Source organism: Apium graveolens, chromosome 1 (assembly GCF_009905375.1).
Source record: "Apium graveolens cultivar Ventura chromosome 1, ASM990537v1, whole genome shotgun sequence".
In the NCBI taxonomy this organism is placed as follows: domain Eukaryota; kingdom Viridiplantae; phylum Streptophyta; class Magnoliopsida; order Apiales; family Apiaceae; genus Apium; species Apium graveolens.
In genome coordinates, this window is record NC_133647.1 from 75,796,895 (window position 1) to 75,810,593 (window position 13,699).

Below are 13,699 nucleotides of genomic sequence, written 5' to 3' on the forward strand. Positions count from 1 at the left end.
GCTCAAGAATGGAAGCTTCCTCAATAGATGGCTTGAGGCATTTAGGAGCTTTATTCAATTCCTCCATTCCAAGAGATTCAAACGGCATATCAATCTTCCTCTTCCAAGGAGAAGCATTCAAATATTGCAATTGTTCTTCACCTTCGTCATCTTCAATATCCAAATTCCCCAATAAGGCTTTTTCTAAGGCATCGGACCTTAACAATTGATCAAGTTCTGATGTGACCACCGAATCGACCAACTCCACTTTTAAGCACTCCTCATTATTAGTAGGAAATTTCATAGCGTTGAACATATTAAAAGTAACGTCATGATCCAGAACTCGCATTATGAGCTCACCCTTCTGCATATCTATCAAGGTTCGGCCAGTCATCAAGAAAGGTCTCCCCAAGATTATGGGAATCTTCTTATCCTCTTCGAAATCAAGAATTACGAAATCAGCAGGGAAGATGAGTTTATCAACCTTGACCAAGACATCCTCCACAATACCTCGCGGATATGTAATAGAACGGTCGGCCAACTGCAAGGTTATATAAGTCGGTTTGGGATCAGGTAAGTCCAACTGCTTGAAGATTGACATAGGCATCAGATTGATGCTAGCTCCCAAGTCATATAAGCATTTGTCAAAAGACACTTTTCCAATAGTACATGGAAAAGTGAAGCTTCCTGGATCCTTAAGCTTCGGAGGTAATTTCTGTTGCAGCACAGCACAGCATTCCTCCGTGAGAGCAACAGTCTCTAAATCATCTAGCTTCACTTTCTGAGAGAGAATACCTTTCATAAACTTTGCATAACTAGGCATCTGCTCAAGAGCCTCAGCGAAAGGTATGTTAATATGAAGTTTCTTGAACACCTCCAGAAACTTCTCAAATTGCTTGTCCAGCTTCTTGTTTCTGCAGTCGCTTAGGAAAAGGCGGTGGAGGATAGATCTGTTTCTCCCCTATATTACCCTCAAACGGAGTGTGCTCAACAGTAGTCTTCCTTGGTTCCACTTCTTCATCCTGCTGCTATATTTCTTTCTCAGCCCCAGCTTCTTCAATCAACTCTTGAGTTTGTTCGGGATTCGCAACCTTTCCAGACCTCAAAGTGATTGCCTTTACCTACTCCTTAGCTTCCCTCTTTCCTGGCACTTCAGTGTCACTGGGTAGTGTACCAGGCTAACGATTTAGCAGGGCATTGGCAATTTGCCCAATTTGATTTTCTAAGGTCATGATAGAAACAGCTTAACTTTTGCACATAAGCTTCAACTCCTCTAATTCAGATTTTTCATTAGCTTGTTGCAGCTGGAGTTGTTGTCTTGGTGCATACTGCGGTTGTTGAAAACCAGGGCGGTTGTACTGCTTAGCTGGATACTGCTGATAAGGCTGTTGAACCGCATTCTGAGTGTTGCTCCAACTGAAATTAGGATGATTGTGGTTGTTGGGATGATAGGTGGCTGGCACTGGTTGCTGCGATCGCTGGAAGTTGCTCACGAATTGAGCTGATTCACTAGAAATTGTGCACTGATCAGTCTCATGGGCACCAGCACATAGTTCATAGACAATGGTGATTTGATTAACTCCATAATTAGCCAAAGTGTCCACCTTCATCGTCAAAGCTTTAAGTTGGACAGTGATAACAGTTGCTGCATCTAACTCCAGAATTCCTGCGACTTTTCCTTGAGTGAGTCTCTGGGAAAGATTCTGGTACTCATTAGCAGCCATCAGTTCAATAAGTTCATAAGCTTCATATTAGCTCTTAGCCCACAAGGCTCCCCCTGATGTTGCATCAAGCATGGGTCTAGACGTAGCACCCAATCTATTGTAGAAACAATTGATAATCATCCAATCAGACATGCCATGGTGTGGGCACTTCCTTAGCATCTCCTTATATCGATCCCAAGCCTCGCACAGAGATTCTCCTGTTTGCTGAGCAAACTGAGTAAGAGCATTCCTGATTGCAGCAGTCTTCGCCATAGGGAAGAATTTAGTGAGAAACCTTTGAGCAAGATCTTCCCAAGTGGTGATAGACCCTGCTGGTAGAGAATGTAACCAGCACTTAGCCTTATCCCTTAGAGAGAATGGGAAGAGTTGCGGCTTGATAGCATCTTCAGTCATATCATTGAACTTAAAAGTGTCACAGATCTCGATGAAATCCCTGATGTGCATGTTGGGGTCTTCAGTACAAGAACCCCCAAACTGAACTGAGTTCTGTATCATCTGAATCATGCTTGACTTGATCTCAAAAGTGTTAGCCCTGATGGCTGGTCTGATGATGCTTGACTGAATGTCATTAATCTTAGGTTGATAATAGTCCATCAAAGCCTTTGGATTTTCCGCTTGATCACCCATCTATACTAAAGCTGGTTCTTCAACTTTCTCTTCTTCTTCTTCCTTCTTTTCTTCCTCAAAAACTTCCTTACGAACCACTATCACTTCCTCCTCGGCTTGATCCAGATTTATCTTACGAGTACGCGAACGCATATGCATACACCCTCGCTAGAGTACCGGAAATAAAACAAACAAAAACAACTAAGTAATAATGTCTGATTCAATGAACTTTAATGACCACTGATGGAAAATACAAAAACTAATAATTAACACTGCAGTCCCCGGCAGCGGCGCCAAAAACTTGTTAGTCGCTAAACACGTCCTAATAATACACGCAAGTATACGAGTTCGCAAGTAGTATAGAATCTTTTCTAGTTCGTTCCCATAGAGACTGTATTGGTTAACTAATTAATTCACACACTTAAGCAACAATGTATGGTTATTATCCAATGCTAAGACGATAACAAATTGAGGTTGTATTAACTAAGAATTAAACTAATAATTATAACTACGAGATTAAAACTGACTGAATGAATATATATGACAAACATGGGATTCTAACTTCATTAAATACTTCATTCAATAGCCTTATTGTTCTTAACCTTAACATGCAATGGTGATGACACTAACCAGACAACACGAAACTGATAAACGCCAACTTTCATTGCACGAGTACCATACTACCAGACATCCACAAAAGAGATAGAAGCTGAAGAGACACCAATTATATTGAGACCCTTTATGTCTATAGAATTTGACAACATAACGGTTTAAGGACAAGTTATCTATCTTGATTACACAGGGCTAGTAAAATGGTTAAAATTATCTTCGAATCATGCATAACAATACATAAACCTATGCTAGCATGGCAAGTTCTAAATCCTTAAATTCATTATCGCTTCATTAAGAATTAACACACTATCTTATAAGTTCGCGACGCTCATAAGATGAATACGTACAACCAATACAAGGTTATCAATCAATCACCACATACTAAGGCATCAAAATAATTTAACTAAAGAAATCCGTAAATAAATCCGCTAGAACCCCACGATAACGATTAGCCCATAATCGGACTCATCATCAACGTGGGTTCCGATGAAAGTATGGTATAACAAACGTAGTCTTTATAACAAATAAATAAAACCAAGTACGAAACAAGAGTAAGGTTTACAAGTAAGAAAACTAGCATCCAAATACAACTTAAAATAAAGATTCACAAGTAAAAGCAAGATCTTCTTTGTCTTCGTTGAATCGTGCTAAAAACGGTCTTCTTACGGCTCTCCTTGCGCTCTGGTACGTCTCTCTCTTGAAAACGTTCTTATTTCAATATATATAGCAGCCCTTTGCAATCTGAAAGTCTCCCCACTTAGAATCTAATTAGAATCAGGATTCATATTTTTCACACCAGCGCGGGCGCGCGCTATCACAGCGCGGGCGCGCTGCCTTTCTAGAATCTTAGCGCGGCCGCACGCTATCACAAATCGGGAGCGCCATCCTTCTGGGAAAAACTCAGATTTCATCTTTTTCCTTGCTTCTTCGAGTCGGCTTTCCACGAGCTTTTATTCCAACACCACCTTGACACCAAATTAGCACCAAAATAATGATAATTCACCTGATTACCTAGATAATGCCTGAAATACAAAAACACTAGAAAACACATTAAAACACTTAACAACTTGAGTACAAATGCATCAATTCAAACCTTATTAGAGCATTATAAAGTGTCATAAATGCCACTCAACACATTCCTGAAAGATTTTATCTTCACTTCATTCTTTTCCAGCTTCTCCCTGAGCACTGCTTCAATTTCATTTGCACACTTGAGCTTATTTTTTAGATAAGCATTTTCTTGTTTTAAAGCTTCAAGCTCCACCAACAACAATTCAGTTTCTTGCTTCTCACTTTCAAGCTTCTCATTTATCTTTATTAATCTGCCAACATCTTCATTAGCAGCAACCATGCTTGTGTGAATGTGAAACATTTCTGTGCTCATCTTTTCAACAGTTTCCTTGTATTGATTCATATTTAAATCAATAGTGGTAAGAGTTGGTGTCTGTGATTTAGATGAGGATGATTCCCCTTGCTCTAGGGCCATGAGTGCATACTTTCCAAATTCTTCATCTTCATCATTTTCAGAGTCATCCCAACTTTTACCCTCTGCAATATAAGCTTTACTTTGTTGTTTCCTTAGAAGAGCTTCATACTTTGCTTCAAGTTCAAGATAAGCCTTGTCTTTCTTTGCTTTCTTGGGTTTCCTGTATTCTGTAGAAAATTGGCCTTGTTCATCACAATTGAAGCATCTTACATTGGATCTATCAACAGATCCAGTTTTGTAGCCATTCTTGCTATCAAGATTGTACTTCCCTTTTTCCTTCCAGCTGATGTCTTTGTTGAAGGACTGTCCTTTATTCTTGAAGTATCTTGGCTTCTTTACTCTAATATTAGAGAATTTCCTAGCTAAAGAGGCCATTGACTGATCTAGCTCATATAGTTCTTCAAGAGTATAGAACTCATCCTTTTCCAATTCCAGAATGACTTGCTCCTGTGAATAATTTGTTCTTTGCTCACTTTTTGAGGTAACTGAAGTTTGAGATCTTGGTTCATCATTAGATGTTTGGCTTTCATTTACAATTAAAGCACTTGAACCATCCACAACATGTCCCTGACCAGATCTCAATGATTTCCTTTGAATCATCTCTAGTTCATATGTTTTGAGAATTCCATATAGAACTTCCAGAGTTATTCTGCTCAAGTCTCTCCCTTCCCTGATTGCTGAGATTTTCTGTTCCAAATGATCAGGGAGAGTAAGCAAGAACTTCAAGTTCACTCCTTCAGCTTCATAATATTTGTCATGAAACTGCAAGTCATTTATCAGCTTGTTAAACCTTTCAAACACATCAGTAATACTTTCATTTGGCTTTGCCATAAAACCCTCATACTGTGAAATCAGTATTCTTCTTTGGTTTGACCTAACTTCTTTAGTTCCTTCATAGAGTATCTCAATCTTTTCCCATATTTGCTTAGTAGTGTCACAGTTGACAATGTTGTTGTACATCACATTGTCAAGTGACTCAATCAATATTAATTACAAGCTACTATCTAGAGAGACTTTCTCCTTTTCAGGGTCAGAATACTCAGAAGGATCTTTTGGAGCAAAATGAGCTGGGATAACCATGTCTCTATCTGTAGATTCCTCAACTCTAACCATAGGAATGGAGGGTCCATTCTTGAGGATCTGAATGTAGAGTGGATTGGCCATCCTGATAAATAACATCATTTTCTTTTTCCAAAGAGTGTAGTTAGCATTGTCAAAGGTAGGAATTTTGATACTACTGATTTTCTGTGTATTCATTCTTCCAAGATCTTAAATTTGTTTACTTTCAGATTTTGCTCTGATACCACTTGTTAGGAAATGAATAACACACAGAGAGGGGGGGGTGAATGCGTTTTACTATTTTTGAGTTTTTCTTGAATGTTTATGGTTGAACAAAGTAAATTGATTCTTGAGAGAAATGTGTTCATGCAGAATTTAAACTTGTAGAAAATAAAGAACACAAATCTTCAAAACTCACTTAATTTTATTAAAATTAAGAATGTTTTGCTACAAAATTTCTAGGCTCTTTGTTGATAGAGAGCTTAGCTTCTACTTGAGAGTGTTACAAGAAATCTGATCTAAATTGTTACAACTGACTAAATGACCAGTGTTAATTTTATAACTTAGTTAACTGCTGGTTTACACAGTGGATAATAAAACATGCTATTAGCTTTTCTAGACTGTCACTTGTCATTTCTATTTATAAAAAAGCAAATTCCATTTCTGGCTTGGCATATCTTTATCATCCCGTGTTCACTTTAATCTTTCTCTATCAGTTAATCTTTACATTGCTCTTGCACATTCTTTAAGCCGCTTTTTGTAGACTTATCAATCCAGCTGTTGGATTGTTTGTTGATTGTTTATCTTGGATATTCAACTGATCTGCAATTTTGTACTTTGAGATTGTACCTCGAGATCTCCAGTTTAGGTTTACAAAACACTTGACATCTCGATAAGTATATTGAATTATCAAGCTCTCCAGTATTCTATGTTTAGTTTGGCTTGTAGAGGTCTTCAGTTCTCTATAATAGATTTTAGGCTTGTCGAGATCTCTAGTCTTCACATTACTTTAAATTATCGATAACTCTTAGTTCTCTAGTGGCTTCTTGACTTGTCGATGTCTCAGAGTTCTTAGATTTGGCTTCTTAGATTTGTCTCAGAACTCTAGTGGAACTTGACTTATCGATAACTCAGAGTATTCTACTGAATGTAGACTTGTCGATAACTCTGAGTTCTCTAGTGAAGGAATGACTTGTCGATATCTCCAATCTTCAGTTCTTCAATTTGGCTTTTCGATATCTTATTGAGTTCTCTGGTAGCTATCCTGACTTCTCGATAAGCCATTCTGGAGTTCTCGAATGACTTCTCTATAGCATTAAATCTGTGACTTGTAGATATCTTGACTTAGAGTATTTTTCTCCAAACAGATTTATTCAACTCCAAGCTTCTTCAAAATTCTTCTGAGACATGATCTTCTTGATCTTCTTCCAGATAGAATCCTTAGGCTTGATACTGTTTCAGGATAAAGACTTCAGTCTGATCCTTTGCATTTTTACAGACATTAAGTGTTACAAGTACAAAATACAAATTAAGATAACAATGCAACTTACTTAGGGTTGACAAGATGTCTTAGTCTTGTTAAAGTACATGCATGTCTTTTATAACACAAGTTATGCAACATGTTGAGCAAAAGAATAAGGAACCTAAAAAATAAGTCATTCTATAGTTGGAAGAGGATGACTATAACACTCTTGATGAGTTGGATGAAATGGACCAGTCTATGGCTTACTTACAAAGGAAGTTTTTAAATATAAGAGTCAAGAAGCCTAGGTACTTCTAGGGTAAAGGTCAAACATCCGACAACAACAACTGGAAAGGAAAAACTCAGACAAATGCAACTGGTAAAGGTGGCTATAAGTCGAGATCTGTGGACAGATCAAAGACTAGATGATACGACTGTGATGAACTTGGTCACTCTGTCATATAATGCAGAATGCCAAAGAAGGTAAAGAAAGATAATGCATATTTGGAACTTGAAGCTAAGTATGAAGCACTTTTGAAAAAATAACAATGAAAAGCTTATATTAGTAAATGAAAGAGTTGGGGTGACACAGATGATGAAGATGATGGTGAAGAATATGGAAATTATACTCTCATGACCTTGAAGGAAGGAGAGTAATTTACATCAAAATCTGAGATATCTATCCTAACCACCATTGATTTGAATGCTTCACAATATAAGTAAATTGTTTAAAAGATTAGTTTAAAAATGTTTCTTTTTCATACAAGCATGGTGGCTGCTACTGAGGAAATGAGTAGGCTATCAAAAGTGAATGAAAAACTTGAGATTAAAAAACAATAACTAGAACTACAGCTTGTAAGTCTAGAGTTAGTCAGGAAAAAAATAAATATCTTAAAAATAAGCTAAAATATGTAGTGAAAGTAGAAGCTATATTGAGAGATAAAATTAAGAAAAGTAAAATTAAACTTAAGTCAGTTAAAAATGAATCTCCATTGGTTGGTCAATACTATGAAAACAACAAACTCTGTGCTAACATAGCTATTGGATTGGATTATGAGGCTGGTTCATCTCAAAAGAAAAGCCAAACTGACTTCTAAATGAATAACAATATTACTTACTATCACAAGAAACTAATAAAAAATGTTACAAAAATCTCATCAGTTGATGGGTTGCCTTTTCAACAGCTATTCATTAGGATGGCTAGTCGTTGAAGGCTACAATCTGACTTAACATATAATTATGCTATGTATTTTTCTTATCATTAAAATTCAAGCATGATTCCTAACACTTCTCCCCACACATATAACTCATAACCCCGTATACAGATTTCCTGACCATGGGAAAGAAAGTGAAATCTAATATCGAGCTCCTCAAGGGTACGCTGTACATTCGAGGCTTAGAGCCCATCATTGAGCATACTCATGATCTTTTCGATTTATTTACTGATGATGAGGGTGACTCAAGTGAAGAAGACGATGCTCTTAGAAGAAGGAGCTCGAGAAATTAACCAACAAGAGGAAGGCGCACCCAAACTCGAGGGTCAATAAAAGTCTAGGAAAAATGAATTGAATAGCAAATTGTAACACACGAAGCTCGTATGCAGCAACAGAAGAAAGATTTGGAAAGGTAGCAAGCAAGGCCACAAACCAACTTTGAAAAGAATCAGGGGAATTAAAGGGACGAGGAAGGGAGTCTCAATAATCGACTTAGATCGATCCCACCCCCAGAAGGATTGTTGTTCCAAGGGTCGACCGTCTTAGCAATAAAAGAATAATCGGATTTTCAAGGAAGTTGACAGAACCACGTACAGATTAAACTATAGAATTTGGCATGTCGTATATTATTTACCAGTCAAGGTATTATTTGCCTATAAGAAGTACTCCCTCCGTCCTTTCCATTTCTTTACGATTTCCTTTTTGGGATGTCCCATTCATTTCTTCACATTTCAAAACTTACTAATAGTTAATGGGTCCCATCATTTCCCCACTTTTCCTCCCTTTTCACACTAGTTTTACCACACTATCTCTCTTTTATACATTAAAAATCAATGGGTCCCACCACTTTACCCATTTTTTTTCTTTTTCACTACATTATACGTATTTCTTAATCTGCGTGGCCAATTTTTTTGATAACAAATCAAAAGAACGGAGGGAGTATCTTGTAGATAGATGATTTTGAGATCAGCAGTTAGTAATAATATGATATTATACATCTATACTCTTTATTAATAAGCGAAACCATGTATAATTTGGTGCAAAAAGTGCCAAAGTACCAAATTTTGGTACTTACCTAACATAAGTTAACTTATATTCTCTATAAACTTTGTTTTAAACACAAATCGACTTCCATTATTTGTAAATTTTATTTTTTTGCAAACTACTAAGTAAATTACTAATACGAATTGACTTATATTCTCTATAAATTTTATTTATTTATAAATTATATTAAAAATTTATTAAATTACCTTAAATTAAGTAAAATAACATATATTTGCTTTTATTTGAAAAACTACTAACTGCAAAGTAACTATTAACACGCTGTATTAGTTAGTGTCAATCCTAGTGTTAGTTTACTTTTAAATTGGATAATATTATATTAAAAATAAATAAGTAATAGTAAATGACTTATTAACATTTATTAACTTTTAAACTGAAAATTATTGATTTAACGATCGTATTTGTTACTGTCCATCACAACATTTATTTATTTAAAATTAAAAAAAAAATTAATAATAACAAATTTATGGGCTGTATTTAGATTATATTAACTAATATTATATTAAATTTAATAACATCTATCTACTTTTAATTTGTAAATTAATTTTTATCGATAATTAGGTAATATTAAATTGTGGCGCCCCAAAACCCGGGGTCAGGAGTCTCGGAAGCCACGCTATCTAAACTCACACTACAATATGTAAATACTCACGCTTCACGGCCCCACACTTAACACACACACAACAGGTTATTGTCTTGGAAACGAACAATCATTACTAGAGAAATTTTATTACAACCCAAATGTAATTAGTCTTACCGGGGGTGACCTTTAAGTAAGGTTAATCCGCCGGCCGAATATACGTTTCTTATTTCTTATTTTACATAAACCATACTTATAAATAAGCCGAACTATAAACAACTGAAAACTAATCCAGCTTATTCCGACTACCTGAGGTACTGCACCAAACAATCTACGGAACAGCTGGCCATTTCCTACCCGTTTCCTGGCTGTGGTTCTCATGGCAGGCATCTTGATTCACTGTTGTGTTGTGTCAATTTAAGAAAACAAGTGTGAGCTAAAATGCTCAGCATAATAATGTACAGTATGAAAATGACTGTATAATAATATCATATATTATATATATGTTTTATTTAAAAGTAGATTTCTCGGTGTCCCACACCTTCTTATGAGAACAATTCTTTTTAAGGGGTTTTTATAACCTGCGAATACCTTAATAGTAATCCCAGAACCTAGGCTTGGGTTACAGTATTGCATATCAATTCCAATTGGAAGATTTTGGACATCTCACAGGAGCCACCGCATACGATGATCAGTCGTCCTACGGAAAGTAACCTTCTTTACTAGTAAAAGGACGAATACCGTCATCTCTCGGGTATCACCCTGGCCGCATTCGGGCTACGTATCCCATTTTCGGGTATGCACATACTTCACAAGTTCCTGAGTACACAAAGTACCTTCGCCTGCGGTACCTTTGGTAGCCCATCCAGCACACGTAGTAACAGAGTCTACCCCTCCATTGTCCTTCAACAAAATTCTATCAATCTCGGGAACTTGAACCACATCGAAGTTCCCCAAGCGTTTTGCTTGTTGATAGAGATAGTTTATCTTTTTAAAATATAAGTGTATATATATGTATATACGTACTTTCGAGAATTTCGGAGGAAGTACTAGGGATGTGAGTTGACCGTTGTCAACAGATAATTAATAAGGGGAAAAGTTTCTTCTTGAAACTATATTCAATATAATAATAAGTCGGGATAATATTCACCGACGATCTGAAATTATTCAAATGATACTTCTAAATCAGAAGGTATATCAGGATCTATGATCTTTCAATCAATAACCATCCTTTAATAATTAATCATTACTTAGATAGTAATCTATAAATAATTAAATGATAATTGATACTAATCATACCTCGAATGGGTTATTCTATAAAAGATTTATTTAAATAACATTCCTCAACTAGTTTGTGTTTTAATATTCTGTAATGATTAATCAGGTTTGAAATAAATAAACTTGAAGTATACTACTCCTATAATAAAGGAATACGTATATAATATTTAGTATCCGAATCAATAAAATATAGTTGAGGGAATATGCTCGTTGGGAAATCGTTTTAAAAGTTCGAGGTGTTTTATTGTTTCGTAAGTGGACGATGAGTCCCTTTAAAACGTACTATTATGGACTTATATCCGTCCTATAATATCTCCGGAACGATTCCCGGGTTTTATCTTAAATCCCGACCGACCCTCGTTCTTCTATCATACATTACGCCTAAAGCGAAATAATATTTCACGATATATACTTATCGTACAACATCGCTATATCATGCAAAAATTCAACAACTACGTATCATGGCAAACATAGTATTTATGCGATGATAGTAAACAATCCTTTCACAACACAACAGTAAAATGGAGTTGGGTTTGTAAACTTGCCTGGTATCTCGAGGTGGAGGATGCTCTAGGTTCCGCTCGGAAATCTATAACCATAAACACATTTCATTTCGTTAGGTTCCGTCCTAATTCACGATAACTCGCACTCATGCGCTACTCATTATACACCCTCTCAACTCATACTATCCTTAACATTTCTTTTAAGTCATAAACACTTTATGGTCACCTCATTTTCCTATGTATCTTGAGTTCCTTCTCATTATCGTTTTCGGCTCCGCTTAAGGATTCTTACGGTTTCTATTCGCGCGATCTCGGCTCCGACATCTTTATAAAATTGAGAAATCATTATTTTCACTTGAAATTTTTATGACAATTAGGAAACTCCACATGTTACTCTCTGTAAAAATTTCATGTTTTATGAATACTTCTAAGTCTATCCTTTATATTTTTAAAATTCGTGATTCGTAGCAGTTTTTGTCGCGTAAAACACTTTTACTAAAACGATCATAACTTTTGATCCGTAAATCGGAATTAAGCGATTCAAGCGTCTAAACGATCCTTATAACATTGTCTATCTTAAACAAAGGTTATTTCTCAAGAATCTACAGTTTACAACTTCGAGACTTTCTGCAGAAACTTAAAGTTACGGTTTGTTATTTTTAACGAAGTTACGTTTACGATCGGGGTTTCGTTTATGCCTTTACTATCAACACAACCACCAACAATCATCATATCATCATCAACACACAAACTTCTCTCAAGAACATCATGTTCTTGAGGCAACAACAACCAACCTTAAATCTACTTAACTTAATCATCAAGATTTCATAAACAACACTTAGTAAGCTAGGTTTACAAACACCCACTAAATGGATCTTAAACATGAACCTTAAATAAAGTTAGGCCAAAGATTTTTACCTTTCTTGAAAGCTTGAGATGTTTCTTGAAGATGGTGGAGGCTTGGAAGTGCTTGGTATGATTTTTGGAACCTAAAACCACCATTAAAATCAAGAAACCAAAGAGAGGTTACTATTCACACTATTCACTAGTGAGTTTCTTGAATTTATTCCACCCATCAAACCTTGATAAAAAGAGATGAAAGATTTTTCTTACCTTAGTTTAGTTGCTAGGAGGCTTGGGAAATAATTGTGGGATTTTACAAGAATTAGAGCTTGGAGTTTTGAATTGCAATTTCCTTCTTTTCCTTCAAATAGCCGAATGGAAGAAAAAATGGGGGTGGGGGTGGGGGGGTATTTATAGCACTTGGTTGCTTCTCTTGGATGAATTCTAGGTTGCTTCTTGGAAGGTGACTTGATATCATTGCAAGTTGATCTTTATTCTTCCTAGGATAGCTTAGGTTTATTCCTTGTCTCCAAATCCATGGACAAATCTTTGTAGCTTGCTAGCTTACAAGCTAAACTACAAGGTTAGCTCCTTAGCACACTATTTGCTAGCTAGCTTGGTCATCCTAGGGTTAGCTTACTATTTGATGAAGTAACCATGGTTACTTCCTTACCATGGTTTAGTTAGTGCGTTACGTTTAATTAATCATTTACGCGTTCGCTCGGTTACTTAAACGTTTTCCGCAATACTTATTCGTAAATGGTTCGCAATGTAATTCTTTTCGTTTCTATTCCTTATATTTTTATTTATCCTAATTGAATATAAATCCGTAGGATTTTAATCTCGTAATTATATTGTAATTCCCGTAGTCCTTGATAATTCGTAATTACGGTCATTTTTCAAAGTTCGTTTTCTTCGAAAACTAATAGCGTTTACATACACTCATTTGGTACGTATAGTCGTAATATCAATTCTGAAACTCATTTTCTTATGCACTATATAGTGTGGGCTCAAAAGTTTTCCCGTCTGTCAGGGTTACTATTCATTAAAGGTTTTACAGGGTCTCAAAAATTCGAGTTATTACATAAATAAACTATATTGAAAAGGCTAATTATAAGATAATTATCAAATAAAATTAATTAATATTAAATTATCTAAAGAACAAATATTTGGTTCGTAAGATATAGCTACAATTTCTTTCACAAAAATAAAACTAATATGTTAAATTTCTATATCAAGTAAAACAATGCAAAACTACAATTATAGTGGAAAATTTCATAACTGATTTGAT

The 13,699-nt window shown here is 35.7% G+C and overlaps 1 non-coding gene across 1 annotated transcript; it reads left to right on the forward strand.

Moving 5' to 3' along the window:
- The first annotated feature begins 1,833 nt into the window (after positions 1-1,833).
- Positions 1,834-1,940, forward strand: LOC141682225 (small nucleolar RNA R71). Its single transcript, XR_012559632.1, has one exon. It is a non-coding gene; the product is annotated as a small nucleolar RNA R71 (small nucleolar RNA).
- Positions 1,941-13,699: the final 11,759 nt, after the last annotated feature.